Consider the following 19826-nt stretch of genomic DNA (forward strand, 5'->3'; position numbering starts at 1 on the left):
CTGAGTGGGGCACTCGATCGAGCATGTTGGGCACTCGATCGAGTAGCCTCAACTCGATCGAGTAGGTTCTTACGTACTCGATCGAGTGGGGTCTGTCTTGGTCATATGCGTGTTTCAGGTCATATGTTTATCTTTTGACATTCGTTGCATATTATGTTTAATTCAAAGGTGTTGTATTACTTCTTTATGCATTGTTTTACGTATGTGTTGGTCCTGAAGCGTAAGTTACCCAATCTTATGATGTAAAGAGTGGCACTATGATGAGTATGAGTTCGGTGGGGAGGACATGAGTTATATGTGATTATGATAGATGGTGGAAAAAGAAAAGGAAGATTGGTATAGTTTATTGAGGCATGGCGCACGTTTTGCGAGACGGGATGAGTGATATGATTGAGTGTTGAGTAATGTAAAAGTAAGTGAATATGGGCAAGGGATGATGTGAGTATAATGAACGTGAGAATAAAAAGATTGAAAGTAAGGATGTGGATAGTGGCAGCTTGAGATGTGTAAAGAGTTATGGAGGGAAATGGTTAGGAGTCGTGTGGGTTATGGATTTATGTAGTGAAAGTTCGTTTAAAGGGGTTGAGAAGAGTAATATATAGTGAACTTTGTGGAGACATGTCGCGAGGTGTATTTGTAGACAGTGAGTGAGTTTGGGAGGTTTGGTTTATTAAAAGATGAAACTACTGTGTGATTTCCTTGGCTAATTAACGGTATTAAATGAATTCTGATTTCTAGAGATGTAAAAAGGGAGATGCAATTGTTTGAACATTAAACGTTGGTTCTATGGATAGATTAGTGGCAAGTATGAGTGATAGCATAATAAGAGAAGATCCATGGTAAGAAAGAGTGAGATGATGTCGGTAGAAAATAATGGAATTCGAGTTTTGGAGCAACGAATGGGTAACCGGATTTCTAAAGAGTTAGCTAGAATGAATAAGGAGTTGAACTATTAATTGGTATTATTGAGTGTAAAGAGAAAAGAAGGATAAAAGTAAGCTGGGGAAAATGTTCACCGGAGCTATGTGATATAAAGGTAAGGAATCATCGAAATGTGTGATAGTATCACGAGGATGTTAGTTAAAGGTTATATAGGAGTTTCAGGACAACATGATTGGTAATGAGTTTCGAGGAATTAAGGGAGTAAGAAGTTGGTGGAGTATTGGTACGATACGAGATATTTTGTGGAGAGTTGGATGACAATACAAATAAGATAGCATTGGGAATAATGTTGAGGTAATTTTGTGGATGGGTTTGATGTTCGTTATTTGCAATGTTAACCAAAAATAGGAGAAAAACCATGTTATTTTGATATGAGTGTAAGAGATTTGATATACGAGCAGTGGTGGCATTGTGGTGTTATCACTAGTGGTTAAGAGTGATGGTATATTAGAAAGGTAGCAATTCTAAAGAGGTTGATTTGGTAGGGACCTGATTGTTGTGTATGATTGTGAGAGGGCATAAGATGTGGTTAGATGAGGCGGATGCTATTAGTTGAATAGTGAAGGTATGGTTATATTTGGCAGGAAGTGATGGTTGTGCGAATGGGGGAATATGTTATGAGGGGCATATGAGTTAAACTCGGGCGGCATGTAACCTTTATCGAGTGGTAACTTACGTGGTCAGGATTGACTAGTTGGTTGTGATTACGGGTCTATGATATGTGTAAATGTTTGTGTGAGGTTCTGACCTCAGAAGAAGTGGTATGGTGTGATAATTATAAAGTTGTTTTATGAATGTTCTGTAATATATATGTTGGACACGGTAATTTATTTGAATGATATCCAAAAAGGTAATAATTTGATTGATTTGACATGGCTAGTTATAATTTTATGTGTATTGATAACACATGTGTATTCCGTGAAATGGTAGAGATGATGTTCATGAGATGCTTATCTGTTTATCCATATAATATGTTGCGTGGTGATTTAATAAAGTGGATTTGAGTAAGTTTTTCTTGTCTGAGAAGTTATCTTTGAGTCGGTATTTATGGGAATTGTATGCAGTTGTGATGTCTATCGGTGTGGTTGTGGTGCCTCGGGTGGTGATCCGGGCACGGTACATAGTGCTGTGATGCGGGTGTTTTCGCACTACGGTGTGGCTGTTGGTGGCGGTGTTGTGATGCCGTCACCGGTTGTGGTGGAGTAGGCGGGATGATTATGATTCGAGTTTCGAAAGTACATACCAGTTATACATAGATTGTTGTTTTGTTTGATGTTGTTCCCTGCGAGTTTCAGTTTGTGCTGATAGACAATTGTCTTGTTTATTGATGTTTTCTTTACCAGGTTAAGTTGGGAATGAGGTAGAGTATGATATGAAATAGAGTTGTATATGTTTTCGTTGTTGTTATGGGATAGTGATATTCTGTTGATGGGACACGGTTGTGAGAGGTTGTTACAGTAATTTTGATCTTGTTTTCAGATGAGACATCGGTAGACATGGTAATGGAAAATGATTGGTGGAACATGTGTGGTAATGATCTGAAAGCGGCAGGTAGTTCATAATCTTTTGTTGAGACAGTGAGTGTAGGGTGTTGGGGGAATTAGTGTCATGTTAAGTTGGGTATGAGTTTTGCGGTAATGAAAGAAAGAACTTGAGGATCTAGTGTGCGTGTACGTAACGAGTGCGGATCGTGAGTTATGCTTCTGGGAGATAAGTGCCTTACATAGAGAGGTATGTTGTTTGGCAGTAATAATGAAGAGTGGGTATGGTGATTCGCTACGAGTTTATGGTATAGGTTAGGTGCTATGCCGAATGAGTTGAGGAATGGGAAATGTTTATGTATGGGAGCCTTGGATATAAGAATGGTGAGTGTTTGGTTTATAGACGGTTATCTTTGACATGTGGTGGTACAGAGGTTAATGAGATATAGATATGGTTTGGTATTAGTGAGTTACGAGGACGTAACATTTGTCTTAAGAGGAGTAGGATGCGATAAGACAGATTTTTATGGTTGTACATATGGTAATATATTCGGAAGTTGAGTCTTGATGTAGAACAAAAGATCGATTCGTGTTGTGGGTGATTTTATTAAAGGTCATGACCGTGCTTGTAGTAGCGTGATGTTTAAGAGTGTGAGAATATTTCACTAGTGTTGACAGTTGGATGATGAGGTTACGAGTGTGAGTAAACTTCGAGGACGAAGTTCCTTTTAAGGGTGGTAGAATGTAACATTCCGTTTGATGTCTATGAGTGTCTTGGTATGGGATTTGATAGTTGATGATATTATGGAGCTAGCAGCGTTAGAGGATGGTAGTTGGTTATGTATGGAGTTGGTGTCGTGAGAGATATATATGTGGTAGATATGATATAGTGAGTCGTGTTGTGGAAGTAAACATAGTTGGTGGAGTGGGTGTTAAGAGTTCATGTTCTATGTTCGGTCGAGTTCTTGAGTCCTTAGCTAAGTTGTTGTGTGTTGGTCGAGTCGGTATGGTTGTTTTTATGTATGGGTTGAACTTCGGGGACGAAGTTCTTTTAAGGAGGGAAGACTGTAATACTCCATATTTATGAGTCTTTGGGTACTCTATCGAGTAGGCCTTACTCTGTCGAGTAAGGGTAAGTTGCATTTTAGAAAAGTTTCTGACCTGTTGGGTACTCGATCGAGTAGCTAGGATACTCGATCGAGTAAGGGGGTACTCGATCGAGTACCTCGGGTACTCGATCGAGTAGCCGGTTTACGGGGGCTTTTTCTCGGGTTTTGTTAATTATGCGATTAAGATATATAATCTTTCCGTCATCATTCTAAACACTTTTACAAAAACCTAATTTACTGTTAAAGAGAGAAAGCAAGTTCATTCATCTTCTTAATCGCATTGTTAGCAAATCCCGGAGTTTGGAAGGTCAGTTCTCATCGTTGGTTATACCGTTGAGATCCTTGCGTCGAGGGTAAGATCTATGTACCCTTTTTGTTGTCTTTCCTTTGATTTGATTAAACCCTAATCTAGGGATTTGGGGGTTTTTGAGTAGTATGTGATTTGGTAGCATTTGTATGTTATATGATAGGAGGAGGTTTCGTAGAGGAAGCTTTTGACACAAAATTGTAGAGACCGTCGATAATTGTGCTTTCCGGTAGGATTTCCTACTCGCATATTAGTCCCATAATGGGATATTGGTTGATGTATTGTATTTGGTTGTTTGATGTAATAATTGTATTGTGATTGTGGTTGTGATCGTTGTTGATGGTTCGCGAGGCGTGGCCTCGGCTGAGTGGGGTCACTTGCGGGAATGGCTTCACGCCCTAGTTTCGCCTTCTGTGGAACCCGCCACAGAAGGGATGTGCACATTAATGGACAGGGTTATCGCTCACTATGTGGAGCGGGGATTTGGTGGGTACGGCTGCGGTCCCCCATGGCGGGGGTGGTCCAAAGGGACGATCGGTGATTGAGATGATTGGATTTGGCGTGATTGTGTGTGTGTGACGATTAAGTCATGTCTGTTTATCTTATTGTTGATATATGTTGAGTTGTGTGATTAGTACTGACCCCGGTTGTTGTTTTGTAAACCTGCGGTGATCCATTCGGGGATGGTGAGCAGATATTGAGCAGGTATGAGATGAGTGCTGAGATAGCTGGGTTTGCCACGATATGATGATAGAAGTCTTCCGCTGTAGTTTAGTAGTTTCTTTACATTCAGTTTGAGAACATGTATTATACTTTTGGTTTTGGTTTCAAGAATTGTAACCTTTCACTAAGTATTTCTATTTAAACGTTGTTTCTTTATTGTTTGTTTGATTATCATTGCCTCGGGTAACCGAGATGGTAATATCTTCATACCTGAGTGGTCCTGGTAAGGCACTTGGAGTATGGGGGTGTTACATAAACTACCATGGAAATCAGGAATTTCTACCTTTATATCTTTGTCTCTTTCTATGTAGATGCCTTCTGCCATAGATTCATCAGTATCTGAGAAGAGATCCTCCTCTTGTTCTTGGTAGTATTGTTGTCCTCTTCCTGCTCCAACAAAGCCCCTACCCCTACCTCTGCCTTTGTTGGGTGGTCTCCTTGGATCATGGTTTGGAATTCCTTCTACATGAGTGTTAGCAATATTCACCAAGTTATCAATCCTTCCTGCTATCTGTTCCACTCTGGTTTCAATGCCAGTAATTCTCTATTCACTTATTGGGTTATTTTTTGTGTTTTTGTTGTAGTTTGGGTAAAACTGAGCTCACTTTCCTCTCTCAAGACTAACACAAGATAGAATTGTGTTTAGCCTGGCTCTGATACCAATTTGCAGTGTAATGTCCAAGGGATTAGACAAATACAACAAACAAACCAGCAAACCAAAGACAGTTTCTCAGGAATGCAATAAACTTGTGTTGTTTGTTAAAATTATCAAATGACCTTCAAAAATCATGAAACTTGGCAGTAATTGATTTTAATATAAGACCTAACTCTGAGCTAAATTCCAAGATTTTTGAGGGATTCAAAGTATTTTTAAGACTCAACTGAACTGGCTAACAGACACAATAGATTGTGAATGAAGCAGTTCTGAAAGGGTGACTGAAAGAAAGGATCTTGGATATAATTATCATCTGAAAACCCACAAAATACTCGCATGGAGATGAGTTAATAATTTAGGGGACTTAAGCTAAGAATTTCCACAGATTTACACAGGAAAATCTCAACTGAAGCAAACAACAAAGCCAAACAAACCACAGACTCAGCACAGGAAAGTTTAGACTTTACTAACAGGTACTTAATCAACAACCATGGTCTAAGCACAAGTTGTTATCAAGCCTGACTCTAATCTACAGACTAAGCACAAGATTAAGAGATTTAAAATTGAGAGAATTCTCAGGTTTGATTCATAAATCAGCTGTGTTACAACAGTCTGAATCAAGGTCCTTATATAAGCCTTTTTAGGTTACAAATTTGAAAGAAAATTACATCCAAGGGTCAGGATCCTTCCTCACATGCTGGTAAGAGTCCAAATAAAATATTACAACGGTTTAAAAGCTCTTAATTGTAAACTAGAATGAAAACAAAAGAGAAATGCAGATGACAGTGACAGGTTGTGGTCCTTTGCTGCATTGCTGGATTTTCTGTTGAATGTAGGCACTTGAGGACGAAATGATTGGGTCCTTGGCATTAAAATTGGCTCTAGGTTGCACCTGGTAAATGGTGAGACAAGCAAAAAGTTCTTTGATTGCTTTTTCCTCATTGTTTAGCCAAAAATGGAAGGACTGCTTTTGCTTTTTGTCATTTGCTGCATCTCTGTCCAGCTTGAGTTTCTGGGACTGGCATTGTGATTTACCCTTGAACCCCTAGGACTTTTCTGAGCCTAATTCAATGGCCAACCAGCTGGCCATGGTGGGAGCTGGTGGTTGAGCTTGTACACATACTTATTGACCACTAAACTTGGCTCAGCCTAACTGGTTCCTGAGACTGGTGTGATGTTGCCCTGGCTTGCTTGTGGATGTGAGGTGACCTGGCATGTGGCTCCTGCTGCATTCCATGAGCGCACTAAGCATATTAACGTTGATTGCTATTATATTAGGGAAAAGATACAGGCTGATTTGCTGTCTACAGTTCATGTTAAATCTAGTTTGCAGCTAGCATATTTGATGACTAAAGCTCTAGGGGCACAACATCATCATTTTATGGCGTCCGAGTTGGGTATGCATTTCAGTCCCTTTCATGCACATCCAACTTGAAGGGGGGCTGTGAATCAAGAGGACTAAGATGCTGCTTGTACAGTGAAGATCCATAAGCTTCTAGAAGCTTCATATGTTGACAGTTGTAGGGTAACTAACTTTGACTAGATAGATTAGCTTTGACTACTTTGTTACAAGTTTGTTCCCCCTTAAACGGTTTGTATATAAGCTTAGTCTGTAAACCTTGATGATTAAGTTAATACATTTACACAATTCTATTTACTCTCTCTTGTTTTCTCTTTCTAAACTTCCAGATATTTTCTATCATCTTCATACAGATATTTTGTATTCTTCACATTATGTCTCAGTTAACCTCCATTAATGGAGCTTCAGACATTAGGGGTGTCAACGAGCCGAGCCGAGCTCGAGCTTGCCTATGATCGAGCTCGGCTCATATTTTAAAAGTCGAGTTCGAGCCCGAATCCGAGCTCCTGAAATCAAGGCTCGGGATCGGCTCATATTATATTTTACGAGCCCGAACCCGAGCCCGAGCTTTGTTTGCGTACTATTTTTTCGAGCATTATTTTAATTATAACGTAATTTTTATTTAAAAATTCAAATACAAACGAGATTATTATTTATTGTTAGCTTATAATAACAGTTATTATGTAATTTTATCTTATAAACTAATATTTTAATTTATTTATTTTAAAATCGATACAATTTAAGTAAATATATTGAAAAACATTAAGTAATTTTAAAAATAACGAGCTCAAACGAGCTCCCGAGCCGAGCCTTAGTGTGCTCAAGCTCGGCTTGGTTTGGGCTCGGCTTAGTTCGAGCCCAAGCTCGAGCTCAGTTTGACCGATCTCGAGCCGAGCTTTGACCGAGCCGATCCCGAGGGCTTGTCGAGCAGGCTCAGTTCATTTACAGCCCTAAGCTTCACACCTTCAGCATGCTCTGCTTCACAATAATAAATCGGTCTTACACTAGTTTTTGAAACCGAATTTTTGATAACTAAACTTACTCACGATATTAGTATAATAGGACCGGTTTTACACAATATTTATCTAAATTAAAACAAGCTTATATAAGACTATTTGAAAAAAAAACTGGATCAAATAATATTCTGTAACATTCACCCTATTATTTATTAACTGTTAGACCACCCCAAGCAAGGTCAATTGGGGGGGTCAATTGGTGAAAGGTCACCTTAATCCACATTTAAGCAAAAGATTAGGATGACCCAAGGGTTAAAAAAGTGAGAAGAGGTCAATTGGTGACCTTCACTTGCTCAAATTGACCTAAGAATTGACCTTACATGTGTCAAATTGTAAGTGGTTACAATATTTAAAATCCAATAAAAAAAAAAAGAAAACTAATATATTAACATTAAAAGTACAAAGAGTATGCGGTTTTTTTTAATGCATGCGGCTTTTTTAATTATGTATGCGGTTTTTTTAATTATGTATACGGTTTTTTTTAATGTATGCGGCTTTTTTTAATTGCTCAAATTATGTATGCGGCTTTTTTAATTATGTATGCGGTTTTTTTATTGTCAATGAAATCGGCTTTTCGATTATTAAATTTTAACTTTGTTATTTAATAATTTTTTTCCGAAGTGTACGTCATTAATTAATGTTTAATATATTGGAGTACTTTTATTTTTTTAAAATTACAATAAAAACTTGTGTATAATTAGTTAGTAAATAATAATTGAAAAAAGTAAGAGAGAGGTTTTAGTGGGGTAGAGTGTAGAAAATGATTGGAAATGTTAGAAAATGGAAAATGATTGGATTAATTGACCCAGGTCGTGACCTTTTGCTTGGGAGGGTGAACATGGGTCAAGTTAATAAGGAGTGATTAAGAGTAAAATTCTAATTGATCCGATTAAGTCGACCTTTTGATCACCGTTCACCAATTAGAGGAGTGCATATAGGAGAGGATAATCCCACATTGGGCGAAGAGACATAACAAAGTAAGGAGCATTGAATAAAATGCTATCCTTCTTAACTGTTAAACTCACGCAGCCATGTAGTAAGCACAAAGCGAACTATTCTTTCGCCTTTTACTAAAGAATACCGTGTGCTTGCTACTTCTAAGTGGAATACGTTTATTTTTGGAGGGGCTCCCTTAACGGAGCTCCTGACAATCCAACTCAAATTATAATATAACTCAAATTATAATATTTTATCTTTTTTATTCTATGTGAGGGAATTTTAATCATCGGTAAACAAACGATTGGTATGGAGGGAGTAGTCTCCTCAAAAAATGCAACCATTTTTTAAAATTTAAAAAGTCCTTGATTATTCACGGAGTAGGTTGCATTTTTTAAAATTTAATGTTCAGTCCTTGATTATTCTAGTCTTGTAGAGATAAGAAACAAACTTAATGCATAAATGTTTATTCTATAATTGTTGGAAGACAAGAAGCCTATGCATAGTCGCATAGACAGATATATAGATGAAGGAAATAAAAAGTCATAATACATACTCCGTATATAACAACCATATATCGTAAGTAGATATAGCAGAAACTTATACATAGATGAGCTTAAGGAGTTGTGGCAATCCACGGTGATGGATAAACAAGAAAAACGGATTGTGGTACCTTGGCTGTGGAAGGCACTTCATCAAGCGCCTGCGGATAAGACCCTGGCTGTGAGAGGAGGAAGAGGGCCACGGGGGTGTCATCATACAGGGTGATCTGAACAGCGTTAATTCAATTTTCCTATAAGTTGTTATATCGGTTTCTTTACTCGTTCCTGACAAACAGCTCCGTCCAAGCAAGTGGCTCTATATTTGTACTTCTACGAAATTGGGTAAATACAAAGTGTAAGGGTCCGTTTGGATTGAAGGAATTGGAGAGAAGGAGAGGGGAGGGAAAGGGAGGGATTTAATTTCCTTTGTTTGTATAAAAAATATGGGAGAAAGGAAATGGAAGGGGAGAGAAATGAGAGGACTTATTTTCCCTCCTATAGAACAAATTATAATCTTTCCAAGGGTGACAAGATTTGGAAAGAAAACATTATTTGGACTCTAATTATACCACCAGCATCCTTCAATCCTCCATCCATTCTTCATCTCCCTCCTTCCTCCCCTTCCATTTCCCTTCATAATTTTTGTTATCCAAACACCCAAATCCCATTTGCCCTCCCCTCCCTTCACCTCCCCTCACTCCCCCTCCCCTCCCTTTCCCTCCTAAAATTGTATCCAAACGGACCCTAAGAGTCCAATTGAAGAGAGGAGGTAATAGGTACTCCATGTAGATGTAGTACTGCATATCGTTATGCAATATATACCATATTTGTATCCCACATGAGTAAATTTAGAGGATGAGCTTGTGAGAAGGCGGTATATAATCAATGTATTGATCATCGTAAAAACTAAAAACTATCTTTGCGCTTGAGGCAATGACGCAACTAGTGAGGTACTAACCGAGGCGCGTCAATTGCTGGTTGAAAACTATTTCCAAACCCCCTCTTCGGCCTAGGCTTGCCCTGAGCCGTTGAGAATTTCTGGAAGAGCTTCCTTTTCAGAGGGTAAAGCTCTATAAAGTGGAGAGAAAGGGAGGGGAGGGGGAAGGAGGGAAGGAGGGAAGGGAGAGAAGGGAAGGGGAGGGGGAATGGAGTGTGGTTGTTTGGATACAATTTCCCTCCAAATCTTGTTTATTATGGAGAGATTTTGATTAGGCTTGGAGGAGGGAAATTGGATCCCTCCAAATCTCTCCCCCTCCATTTCCCTCCACCCTCATTTTCTATCCAAATAAGGGATTTTAAATCCCCTACTCTCCCTCCCTTTCTTTTCCCTCCAAATACCTCAATCCAAACACACCCTTAAGGTCAAGTTTAGGCTTTACTCTTACGGTTAGAATGACGGCTAAGTCTTCTTCAAGACGGTAATGTCAATATTTATAATAAAAGGTGACCATTTAATTATAAAAATAATATAATTAAAATTCACTTTTTAAAAATAAACTGATGGTAACATGCATTTTATGAGGAAATATTTACATTTTATCGTGAAGTGGTCACATTTTATTCGTCTTAATTTCAGATAGAAAAGGCCCGTCTTAAATGAGAATGTGCCTTCTAACTTCTAAGAGTAAGTCCCCACATACATTAACAAGTGTTGTAAGTTTAAGTAGTGGGATATGGTAACTTATGAGAAACCTTGGAAAGTTTGGCTACGAAATGTCCGAAAAAATGCGCGATTTTCATCTTTCTCTATTTATATCGTGAAAGAATGGTTAGGAAAGTTGTTTTGGAAAATGGTTTACCCTAATAACTGAATGCATATATACAAAGCCATAAAATATCGAAAAGACACGAATATTACAAATCGAATACTTGTATAAAACGGTTTTACACAAATTTATGGTAAAATGGGATCCTTTATAACCATTTTTACCCATTAATTGCGCTATGTACGTACATATCCGTTTTACAATTGTGATAGTGTAAAACCGCCTTACACAAACTTACTCTATTGCAAGAGAACACAATACAAAACACTTGCTAAGGCTAATGTGTATCCAATGTTGACGAAGATACCAAATCTTGCTGATTAACATATTGAATCACTCTGTTAGACTAGGAATCTACATAGTATAAAAGATGAGTTTTTTAAAGCATTTTTATTGGCTCCTCATTTAGAGGAACAATTGAATTTTTTTTTCTACCCACGTATGTATCAAACCATTTATTTGCATAATTGACTAAAGCACTAAATCATTCCATTCCATTATAAATTACATATAGTACAAACTAACAATCAAATAAATCACAAAGATCATAAAGAAAATAACCTATAAAAATTACATATAATAAAAAATAAGATCAACCTAAAGAATAATTTCAAGAGATATAAAAAATAAATTTATAGACAAAAATTAATTTAGGCATAAGAAATTTATAAATAATAAGTTAAATATTATAATTTTTTAATGTTGACATTTGATGATGCATCTCGAAAGAAAAATACATGTAAGTTCAATGCGATTTCACAAAATCTTCTATATATAAAAGAGAAGTCTTACAGATACTTCTCAATCGCTACTTGATTTTAGCCTCATGACCCACCACTAAAAAACTACCCAAATAACAAATTACTCTTAAACAAAATTATGATCATAACTTTAATATTTATAGAAGTGTTTTTTTTTAAAATTTAGCTTAAGTTATATAGTGTAAGTTATGATAATTATTATATTTATCATAATATTATATATATTTGTAATAGTAAAAGCAATTATAATTTATGGAAATAACTATACAAGTCAGTTTAGCAAAAAAAGAAAAAAAACCAGAACCTTCATCACATTTTGTATATAATAATTTTAAAAATAACCCGTGCAATTTTTGCACGGGATTAAAACTAGTTATTCTAAAAACTATGGTCAGAACTCAGAAAGTTACATTTTGTTTTGTGAATATATGAAAGGATAATAATCCCACATCAAATAAGAGACACGACAAAGTAAGGAGCCTTGTTTAAAATGCGATCCTCCTTTGGTGGAAAACTCACGCAGCCATGTAGTAAGAACAACGCGAACTATTCTTTCGCCTTTTACTAAAGAATACTGTGTGCTTGCTACTTCTAAGTGGCATACGTTTATTTTTGGAGGGATTCCAGTAATGGAGCTCCCATCAATTCATCTCAAGTTTCTTGTACCAAAAAAAAAAAAAAAAAAATCATCTTAAATTTCCCGATAATAATTAGATTCTGGATTTATTTGTATTTTTTTGCTATTCCATTTTAATAGAATGCATTTGTGAAAGTAATGACAACAAGTCGGGTAAGAAAAGAATTCATTTGTAAATAAAAAGTATATAATTATATCTAGGTAGCAAGGAGGACACTCCTCCTAATCAGTCATCCGGTGTCCGACACGACACTTGTCAGATACACGTCTAAATGTGTCAGATACCTATAAACGAGTAATTACATTTGTAAAAAAAAGTATATAATTATATCTAGGTAGCACAGACACTTCTCCTAATCAGTCATCCGGTGTTCGACACGACACTTGTCGGACACATGCCTAAATGTGTCAGATACCTATAAACGAGTAATGAGATGTCAAAAGATTGAAAGAGATTGGTTAAAATAACTTAGAATTATGTTAAGTCGGTTTTTAGATACCTATAAACGAGTAATGAGATGTCGGTTTTCCTAAGTTATTCTAATCAATCTCTTTCAATCTTTATTTATTAAATTTAAATAACGTGTCCCGTGTCTTAAATTTCATGGGATGTCGTATCACGTGTTACGTGTCCGTGTCCATTTTGGTAGTACCTAGATTATAATACGGTGCATTTGATTATGTTAAGTTGATTGTCCTAAGTTATTCTATCGATTTCTTTACTCGCTTTTAACAAATAGTGAGGTATTAACCGAGGCGCGTCAATTGCTGGTTGAAAACTATTTCCAAACCCCCTCTTCGGCATGGGCTTGTCCTTGGCCGTCGAGAATTTCTGGAAGGGCTCCTTCGTTAGAGGGTAAATTTATTAAGATGTTCAAGCTGTATGACTACATTGTTGATTTAAAATCTTGTAGTTATGGCAAGTATGTATATCAGAATTTTTAGTATTTAAAATTCTATTTCTTTTTTCTTTTTTTTTTTTCGAGGGAAATTCTATTTCATGTTTCAAAGTAATCTTCTGATGATCGCTTGTAATTTTATCCCTTGAGAGAAAATAATGAAACTTGTAAATTGAGAAGTTTTTTTCCTGATAATTTTTATAGCTTGTAATTTTATCCCTTGAGAGAAAATAATGAAACTTGTAAATTGAGAAGTTTTTTTCCTGATAATTTTTATAGCAAAAGGGTACTGTCAATGAAATACTCCCTTTCCTTTGTTTTTTGGTAATCTTCCACTTTTATTTCGCACAAAAAAAATTAACTATTGATCTACTTTTATGCTGCATAAAAATTAAGAAGTTAAATGGTATGTGAAGGAAGATAAAAGTAGAATAGAGATAAACATGGGGACTTGGATCATTGGGTTGACGCGCTCGAGCACGGTTCATAGCCCATTTTTAACACGACACGAGATAGACACGGATCCGCACGGTACTACACGCCATGAGCCGTAGCCAGTAGGTCCATATATGGCATTGTTCACCTGGACATCAGGACACGACATGCTTGTGTACGCCAAAAATACAAAAAAATAAGGTTAAAGTGGAGGAATGCCCAAGCGCGATATGGAACGACACGCCATGGGTCGTGGCCAATGTCTGGGACCATTTCTATTTCACCGGCATGGCACGAAGCCAACATTTCGTGCCTGGTCCGTGTGATTTTCTTCTCTAGGCATGGTGGCCCAGCACACAGCACGGATCCGACACGACTCACTTCCATCTTTAAAGTAGAGACGTGAGGTAGGGTCACAAATTACAGACGAATAAAAAAAGTGGAATCTTTTTATGAATTTGCAATTTTATGGGACGTGGAAGATGTTTAAGAAGAGGAGTATTATGAAACAATACCAAAAAAAACACCACCACTACCATACAAAGAACAATAGGTAATCCAAAAACAGAATAAAAATGGCAAAGATGAAAAGAGCTACCCGATAAACCATTATTTATGTTTGGAAATTAGCGTCAATCTCCCATGCGCAACGGAAGTAATGAATCGACAAGTAAACCGTAAAAGTAAATAAATGCAAGCAATAATAAGATGATACAATATTTTAGGGTCAAACACAGGGCATAACCTTCCAAACCGGAAGTAAAACCCACTAGCCAAATCGACTAGAATCCACTATAATAATATAGTACCAGTACAACGTAACCGTCCCGAATTAATACCAATTCGAAACCCACAATAATATAAGATAACAACCTCTAACCCTCTAGTAATATTAGTCAATGCCACTAATATTATCCCTAGAGTAATCTTTTAAATTATTGTATAAAAACACCCATTATACTGCCTCTCACCCTCAAACCCGACTTGCTATTTACCAAGCTAAGTCACCTTGTTTGATATTTTGTTGTGAGATGCATTTTCCAAAGGATTTACAATCCTTTATATAGCAACATGAAATGACGTTAGATTTTACACCATAAAAGCACTTCATGTTATGATACAAATGAACTAATACAATTCATTCGTTTCACCAAGTGTTAATGCAATTTTCACGCAATGTTAAGCTAATTCATTGACACTCATTTAACACTACCTAAGTTACATGTACATTATTAATTTTATGTAACATGTAACACTTAGCAAATTTAATACCTTGTGTTGGATGTTTTAACCCAACAAATCTCTCCCTCCAACACAAGTGACAACCACCGAGGAATCAATCATTGGCCTTATGTAATCACCAGCTGCACACCCGAGTTAGTATCCGGTCCCCACCCCTAACTCGATATCACGGCCAATGCATAGTGTACAGCCTAAACCAAGTCAATGACGTTACTTGACTCCAGAGAGAAGCCTCTTGCTCTCCACCTTTCTACCAGCAGGAATTTTACCTTTGCGCCCGTCTGTAACCCGAAAACAATCTACCTTCGTCGCCTCTTCCACGAACGAAACATGTGCACGACTTTTCCGTTTCCAGCTATCCTTTGAGGTTTTTACTACATTGCATCCAGACGGTATAAACCACGACGTAGCTCCCCCTTCATGAGGACCATAGAACCCTTAGTAACTTTTATTACTCCCCCATGAGCTTTACACCCATTACCATCGGAGTCTAGTTCACTAAGTGAAATTAAATTCTGCCGCAACTTTGGAACATAGGCAACCTTGTCCAAAGTGTGCACCACCCCATTTGACAATTTGATTTTTACCACCCCAACACCCATGACATTAACTGTTGAGTTATCAACCAAACTCAACTTCCTAGCCACGCCTTCTTGGAGCTCATCAAAATTATCTTTCCGGGTGCAAACATGGTTGATACAACCAGAATCTAATATCCATTCTCACTTGGAAAACACGTCGTTCACATCCGTGACCGCAAATATGTCACTATCATCAGTAAGGAAACAACCACTACTTCCTTCACCGGCAACCAAGTTGGTGTCGCCCTTGTTTTCTTCATTCCCGCATTTGTTAGGACAAAACCGCCTAATATGCCCAAGGTCACCACACTTGAAACACTTCACATCATTATTCCTAGAAGCGTTCCTGGACCGAGACCTGCCATGCTTCGATCCATCCTCCCTGTTAAACGATCGACCTATCCCATCCCGATCAACTGCAATTGTACCCGTACTGTCGCTCCGTATTCCAGCCTTGTCCTTCTTCCTCGCATCAAAGGACAATAAAGTTGTTTGTGCTTGCTCCATCGTGATGGTGTCTTTCCCGCACAGAATAGTATCCACATAAGTCTCATATGTGTCCGGGAGAGAATTGAGGAGTATTAACGCCTTATCTTCCTCCTCAAGCTTCACCTCGATCTTCTTTAACTCGTCTAACGGTCCATTGAACACATTTACGTGCCCAATTAAATTTTCATCCACCTCCATCCTTAACCGATACAACTGTCGCTTCAAAAGCAACTTGTTGTTCAAACTCTTCGCCATATAGAGCTTCTCCAACTTTTCCCCTATCACCACTGATGGAGAGTCGTCACCAAGAACACAATTGATGACTGAATCCGAGATGCACAACTTAATAGTACTTGCACACTTAGTGCAAACCTCTTCCCAGTCGGCATCACTCATCTTATCCGGCTTACCGTCAACTCCTTTCAAGGCTCTAGCCACGCCAAGATGAACCAGAAGATCCTTCATCCTTCTTTGCCAGTGAAACTACTGTTACCATCAAACTTTGGTACTGCAAATTGAGACCCCATATTTGACATCCTTGCCAATTAAACCAGCCACCAGACCGAGCCTAGTGGCTCTGATACCACTGTTGGGAAATTAGCGTCAATCTACCATGCGCAACGGAAGCAACCAATCGACAAGTAAACCGTAAAAGTAAATAAATGTAAGCAATAATAAGATGAGACAATATTTTAGGGTCAAACCCAGAACAAAACCTTCCAAACCGGAAGTAAAACCCACTAGCCAAATCGACTAGAATCCACTATAATAATATAGTACCGGTACAACGTAACCGTCCCGAATTAATACCAATTCGAAACCCATAATTATATAAGATAACAACCTCTAACCCTCTAGTAATATTAGTCAATGCCACTAATATCACCCCTAGAGTAATCTCCTAAATTATTGTATAAAAACACCCATTATACTGTCTTTCACCCTCAAACCCGACTTGTTATTTACCAAGCTAAGTCACCTTGTTTGATATTTTATTGTGAGATGCATTTTCCAAAGGATTTACAATCCTTTATATAGCAACATGAAATGACGTTAGATTTTACACCATAAAATCACTTCACGTTATGATACAAATGAATTCATACAATTCATTCGTTTCACCAAGTGCTAATGCAATTTTTACGCAATATTAAGCTAATGCATTGACACTCGTTTAACACTATCTAAGTTACATGTACATTATTAATTTTATGTAACATGTAACACTTAGCAAATTGAATATCTCATGTTGGATGTTTTAACCCAACAATTTCTTCTATTTAGTCATTTTTTTTGTTTTTTTTTTGGCAGCACTATTTAGTCATTTTTCGCTAATTTGTCTTCTTTTAAGGTTTGCGTTGTTCATCAACGGCGTCTCAATACACCATTTTTAACCCCATTGCTTGGAGACCTGTTCCCATAATTAATCATCGTGTCATGATCTTCGGCATTGTGCTATACCATTGCGACCACATAACCTCAATATATTGTAGCAGTAACCTTCAAAACTTTTGAAACTTGGTTACCCATATGGTGTCGATTCCTTAGTTTTGTATTAAGTCGGTCTTACACTAGTTTCTGAAACCGAATTTTTCATAACCAACCTTTTAATTCCCTGTGTCTTAGTTATGTTGCAGAATAATGGTTTTTGTTATAAACTATTTGAAACAAAACTGGATCAAATAATATTCTGGAACATTCACCCTATTTTTATTATTGATACTAGTATAGATCCCGCGGTTTTTTAGATAGAGATATAAAGGAAGAGGTAGAAAAGTGAAGGTTTAAAACTTTTATTCCAAATAAGATTGTCGGTTTTACTGAAGTTTTATTATTAACTTTATTTTAAAAAATATTGTTGTTATATCATATTATACTTCATCTACTAAAGGCGCAATATAAACGTGAAATAATGACATTTGTAATACAATTAGATAAGATGTGCGTTTTGATCCCGTGCAAATGCACGGTTTTTTTAGACTGTAAATATGTAGAAAAAAATTTAGCAATTAAAGTTTAAATTTAATATTATAGTCTACAATTACAATTAATGATACTATTAAGAGGTGAAAATTACATTAATTTCTAATTTCGTGTTGTATTATGAGGTAAAATTTACATTAATATTCTAGTCTATATTTCTTAAATATTAGATACATTTATAGTTAAATAAAATTGATAATAAATGAGTATTAGTAAAATATATAGTAGTTGAAAGTATATGATAGAATTTGTAAAATGAATAGTAGTCTAAAATAATTGGTAGAATAAATTTCTTTACGAAGGCTGACACATAAGAGTTGCAGAGTATATGAAAAACCCAAGTATATAAAATATCAAAAAATGTTAAGCCCAATTTGTAGGACAGTAATTTGAGCGGGAAAATCTCTAGATCCACTTATTTTTTTAGTAGATATAAGGGATGACACACAAATTTTCATATTTTAAAGTAGGATCGAAAAAAAATTATGGCAAATATTATTTCAATACTTGATGAGATTCTATTTTGTATTTTCCTTCGGTGTTCTGGGCCCAGATATTTTCATCTTATACTGAGATGGTATACACATTAAATTTAGCTTTCCTTTGGCCCACCTATTCTATTGAATCTATTAAATTAAGATAACATAAGAGAAAGCCCATTTGCAGCAGCATTAAGTTAGGCGGGGAAAAATTACAGATTTCTTATTCTTTTAGTTTAAGGGGGATGAAGCTAGTCCTATAGGAGTGCATATAGGAGAGGATATTAATCCCACATTGGAGAAGAGACGCAACAAAGTAAGGAGCATTGCATAAAATGCTATCCCTCTATAATGTGAAACTCACGCAGCCATGTAGTAAGCACAAAGCGAACTATTCTTTCGCCTTTTACTAAAGAATACCGTGTGCTTGCTACTTTTAAGTGGCATACGTTTATTTTTGGAGGGGCTCTAGTATTGGAGCTCCCAACAATTCAATTGAAATTTTCCTGATAATTATATTCTGCATTTATATGGATTTTTTTGTTGATTAGGAGTACATTTTAATGGAATGCATCAGTTTTGTGTACGATAACAAGTCACGAAAGAAAAGGATGCATTTGTAAATAACAAGTCAATTATAATTTAGCTAGCACGGTCACTCCTTCTAACCAGTCATCCTGTATCCGACACGCGGACACAGCTAAATGTGTAAGATACCTATAAACGAGGAATGAGATGTCGAAAGACCGAAAGAGATTGATTGATTAGAAACGAATTTGAGTGGGAAATGACAATAAGTTATAGTCAAAGTCAAATTTTACCTTCAATTATTTAAATTTATATCAAATACATTTACAAAAATAAAATGGTGCGTTAATTATAATTATAAAATCAAGTATATTTTATTAACTTTAAATAATGTGTACCGTGTCCTAAATTTCATGGAATGTCGTGTCACATGTCACGAGTCCATGTCGTGTCTGTGTCCGTTTTGATGCTATCTATATTATAATACGGTGCATTTGATTATGTTAAGTCGAAGATAATCTCTCTCTAAATAGCCTTCCTCTCCCCTCTCTCTAAGAAACAAAAAACCCTAGTCTAAAGTTGATCTGCCGCCTCCACTAACCACATACTCCCCCTTCTTCCCCTACCCGATCGCCGGTGATGGGTCCATCCCGTGGCTCTTCTCCGACGACCCCCCACATCTCCCCCTCGTATGACCCGGTTTTTACCTCACCCTTTTGATCTCAGTTTGGGTTCCTCTGTTAGTCGAACTGTTCGTGGTTGCCGCTTCAACCATGGGGCACTTGTCCCTCCGATTCCTCGTCCTATCGCTGAAGACCTTGCATGCAACCCAAGGGTGAACCCCTCCTCCCCCCCAGCCCCACCCCTGGTATGTCACTAGTTTTCAGGCCGTAAATCGGCTTCTTAGGTGTTGAATCGTTGTCACGGGTTTTGTCGCGGTCTTTTTTTCTGACGG

The 19826-nt window shown here is 37.1% G+C and overlaps 4 non-coding genes and 1 pseudogene across 4 annotated transcripts; all 5 read left to right on the forward strand.

Annotated features, from left to right (window-relative positions):
* Nucleotides 1-8620: 8620 nt before the first annotated feature.
* LOC141615480 (U5 spliceosomal RNA) lies at nucleotides 8621-8736 on the forward strand. Its single transcript, XR_012529901.1, has one exon. It is a non-coding gene; the product is annotated as a U5 spliceosomal RNA (small nuclear RNA).
* Nucleotides 8737-9986: 1250 nt separating this feature from the next.
* On the forward strand, nucleotides 9987-10141 carry LOC141616599 (U4 spliceosomal RNA; annotated as a pseudogene).
* Nucleotides 10142-12119: 1978 nt separating this feature from the next.
* Nucleotides 12120-12236, forward strand: LOC141615760 (U5 spliceosomal RNA). Its single transcript, XR_012530163.1, has one exon. It is a non-coding gene; the product is annotated as a U5 spliceosomal RNA (small nuclear RNA).
* A 714-nt stretch (nucleotides 12237-12950) lies between these two features.
* LOC141616646 (U4 spliceosomal RNA) lies at nucleotides 12951-13086 on the forward strand. The gene has a single exon (XR_012530978.1). It is a non-coding gene; the product is annotated as a U4 spliceosomal RNA (small nuclear RNA).
* Nucleotides 13087-18709: 5623 nt separating this feature from the next.
* LOC141615457 (U5 spliceosomal RNA) lies at nucleotides 18710-18825 on the forward strand. The gene has a single exon (XR_012529879.1). It is a non-coding gene; the product is annotated as a U5 spliceosomal RNA (small nuclear RNA).
* The last annotated feature ends 1001 nt before the right edge of the window (nucleotides 18826-19826 follow it).

Source organism: Silene latifolia, chromosome 11 (assembly GCF_048544455.1).
Source record: "Silene latifolia isolate original U9 population chromosome 11, ASM4854445v1, whole genome shotgun sequence".
NCBI lineage: Eukaryota > Viridiplantae > Streptophyta > Magnoliopsida > Caryophyllales > Caryophyllaceae > Silene > Silene latifolia.